General features: G+C 49.8%; 1 long non-coding RNA gene across 1 annotated transcript; it reads right to left on the reverse strand.

Moving 5' to 3' along the window:
- Positions 1-1,241: 1,241 nt before the first annotated feature.
- LOC140684353 (uncharacterized) lies at positions 1,242-2,175 on the reverse strand. Its single transcript, XR_012056568.1, has 2 exons — positions 1,875-2,175; positions 1,242-1,840 (listed from the first exon to the last, which is right to left on the reverse strand). It is a non-coding gene; the product is annotated as an uncharacterized lncRNA (long non-coding RNA).
- Positions 2,176-3,708: the final 1,533 nt, after the last annotated feature.

The raw sequence follows: 3,708 nt of genomic DNA on the forward strand, positions 1-3,708 counted from the left end.
CAGGAGCCCCTCCTGAGGTGAGCTCTCCCTTGAGAGCTCAGGGTGTGCTCTGGACATTAAATCAGATGTGATGGTCAGCTCTGAACAACCCCTGCTCAGCAGAGCCCAGGCACTCTCCTGTGAGCCCCACTGAGTCACCTGGACAAGGACAGAGGGGACACCCCTGTTCCAAAGTGCTGCTCTAATGCTCAGTCTTCCAGTCCCACAGCTGTGGGTGGTACCTCAGTCATTCATCCTGCTGGGTGCATGGGGAGCAGGCTGGGGAGACAACAAATTCTGGGGGGTGATGGGAGAGGGGGGGGGTCTTCATACCCTAATCCCTCCAGGAGAGGCTTCCCCAGACAGGGCTCCATGGTGCATCTCTGCCTTTTTGTTGCTGGAATATCAGTCAGGAGGATTTTGCCTAAAAGCAGCCCCACATCTTTAACAGGCACTGACTGGCAGTACCATGAAATCCAAAATTCAGACCTCTTCCTCACATACTAAGTGGTCACTCCAAGTTAAGATGAAGTTTTCCCTCCAGACTGATTTCTTCCTATTTCCTTCTAATTCCTAAGTCTGTTGGAGCTTGGAGGTGCTTTAAGGTGTTGACAGTCCAGCTGATCAATCCTGGCTGCCTTGCACTATTGGGAATTGGGAAATGCTGTCCCTTGGGCTCTTGGATGATTTTTTCTCAGTAAAGCATGGTTGGGATTGCAAGGTGAATAGCTGATAAAACACCTGATAAAATACAGAGCTGCTGGGTCAGTCAGGAGGAGGAGGAGGGAGGATGGCTGAGGAAGGCTGCTGGTTTAAGTAGCCCAGCTCTGGCAGCTCAGGAGGATCCTTATGGATGGCTTGTCAGTTTGATGGGTTGGGAAGGCTGGTGGGGAGGTGATGTGGCCTTTTGTTGGGCTAATAAATCCCCAATTTGGGAAACACTGCCTTTCTGCAGAGGCAATCAGTTTTCCCTGTCTCTCTTCTCCCTCTCCAGCATAATGAATTTGAGGAATTAAAGGCAACCCTGCCAGTCAGGATGATGGAAGTGGGGTTTTACTGCATCTGTGGGGGGGCTGGTGTCCTCAGAACCAGAGAGGACGTGCAAGGGTGGCTTGGATGCTGGGAGTCGACAAGGAAGGGAGGACCAGCTGCATGCTCAGTTCAGTGTGGGCTCTCTGATCTCTGCTGGAGACTGATTTAGGAGTTAGGTGGATTTCCCAAAGGTTTTTCTTGTGATCTGTCTGCACAGCCAGGCCTGACTGTGGCTCTGAAATCCTTCACCCAAGGATGGGACCTGAGTGCTGCTGGCCAGCAGTGCCAGCTGAAGGCCATTTGGAGGGGAGCTTTCTGTGGAATAGTTGGTTTTGGTCAGCCCTGGAGGGTCCCCAGGAAGCAAGGTGGGCAGTCAGAGCCAGCCATGGCTTGAGGGAAGCTTGTGGGAGCCTTGGGAGCTCAGACAGAGTTTCCTGCAGCATCTGCAGGTCCTTCAAGCACAAGCACCACTCAGCCCCTTCCCTGCTCATTCAAGGCCAAGTGACTTCGGATTGGGCTCTTAAAAATACCCTCTGCACAGCTCCTGGAGTTGGATTGATTCCCTTGGAATGACCAGATGGCAGCAGGGAGGGGTGGGAGCTGAAGCTGCAGTGGCCTAACACTGCTGATTGAATCTTTACCTTGCCAAACCAGCAGGTTCTTTTGGAAAAGGCAAGGCGTGGAAAGCAGCCAGGAAGGACCCTCCTCATCCTCAGCTCTGGGTGAACTGCAAGGCCCTGAGTGCTGAGGGTGGTGACATTGTCACTGCAGCAATAACACTCCCTGCACCCCACACAGGACCAGCCACTCGCCTCCCTTTTGCATTCTCCTGAGAGCACAAGCCAGAATTTCCTTGCAGGCACTGCACGACAGCTTTGGCATCTCCAGCCCCATTTCTGACAGGAGGAACCAGCCTGCCTGGCAGCTCCTGCCCCCTTGGGATGAATGCACCTCCACCACAGAGCTGCTGGTCCCTAAAGGTGTCTCTGAGGGCAGATCTTCACCCTGGTGAGGCTCCTCTGGGCTGCACTGCTTCCACAGAGAGTTGTGGGCAGTCCTCCTCCTTCCTTGTGGTTTTCTCTTGTGGACAGGAGCAGCTCCTCATCCTGTAACTATGGAATGTAGCACTTTGTTACATGAAAACATTGGGAAATAAAAATCTATCCTTCAAAGCTGATTTTAAGTGCCTGTGTGCCTGATCTGTGCTTCACTCAGTGTCCCAGGCAAAGCTGTGAAGTGTGTTTGGAATATTTGAGTGCTGTGTTTCTTTCTCCAGGCTGCATGGTTGGTGCAAGGACCAGGCTGGGCTTGCAGGGCTCACAGGAGCTGTGGGGAACCTCAGCTGGCACTTTTTGGGTAGGATTCACCTGGAAGTAGGTGCTTGATGTAGGCTGTGATGACCCCAAAGTGCCTTGGCCTAATAGTGACATCTCTGTGCACACCAGGATATTTTTTCATTCTGTTTTGTCCTGTTTCTGATTCCTCTGTGCCCAGATCTTCCAACCCCCCAGTACCAGGGGGTCTGCCTGCCCTTCTCCCATCTCCCTTCACTAGCAAGAGCTATTTGTCACTGTGTGTGTTTTCTCTAATGGAAAATGGCTTGTTCAAAACAAGAAATTCCCAGGGAAATAGCTGCTTGGGGATTGCATGAACACAATCTTTGCTAATTGGTAGTTGCCAAAAACAATCTGTATATTCATGAAGCTGTTTGCTGCACTGCTGGCTTTTTCCAAAGAAAAACAAGACCTGCTGAAAGAAGATAAACAATGACAATGTTGGTTTTTTTTTTTTTTTTCCCTAGGTCTATTTTCTTAGGAAATTACTCTCTGTGATCTCGCTGCCTCACTCTGAGCCTGTCCATCAGCTGGTCTCCTTCTAATGTCCCTGACTCTGCCAGCCAAGCCAGGGGGTTGTGAAAATTGAGAAGAATCCATAATAAAACCAAAAAAAAAAAAAAAAAAAAAAAAAAAAAAAAAAAAAAGAAAAAAAGTGTGTTTGGAGCTGTTCTGAGGCTGCAGAATATCTGCATTTTCAGCATTTATATGTGGCTTGATGGAGAGGACAAGCTGGGTGTCCTGGAAATCGTTGGGGTTCCTGCCCTGAACAAAGCCCAGGGATGAGTCTGGCACAGGGCTCAGCCTGTTTCAGTCACGAGCAGGACCCTGACTGTGCAGAGCAGCACAGACAGCCCAGCTTGGGGCTGTTTTCATCAATGAATTTGGGAAGGGCAAACCAAAGGCATTCCCTGCATGTTCTGGTGGTAAACACACACACCAGGGTCTGTGCTCAGGGCCAGGCACAAAAAAAACTCCTTTATTTGAGGCAAATCTCATCCTTCCTCCTGTGAAACCTCTGGCACATGTGGGGGTCAAAAGCACTTTAAGGTGCACAGAATTTCAGTGCACAGAATTTTAGTGCACAGAATTTAAGCTTCCTTAAGGCTTACAGAGGTTTTCCCTTTTTTTCCCCCAGTGGTGATGACTTCCCAAAGGAAGGATTTGGGTCTGAGGCAGCAGCAGGGAGTCAACAGAGATGTTCCCAGCAGAAATGTTTCCTTTCTTAGTGATAAGTGCTGGGCACCCACTGCAAATCCACATGGTATTTGCAACACAAGTTTTCCACCTCCTAGGCACTGTGGGTTTTTCTGATTTACTTTAAGTCTTTCTGGTTTAGGTCTTAGTCTGCCTTCCTGCTAAA

Source organism: Taeniopygia guttata, chromosome 5 (assembly GCF_048771995.1).
Source record: "Taeniopygia guttata chromosome 5, bTaeGut7.mat, whole genome shotgun sequence".
Taxonomy (NCBI): Eukaryota; Metazoa; Chordata; class Aves; order Passeriformes; family Estrildidae; genus Taeniopygia; species Taeniopygia guttata.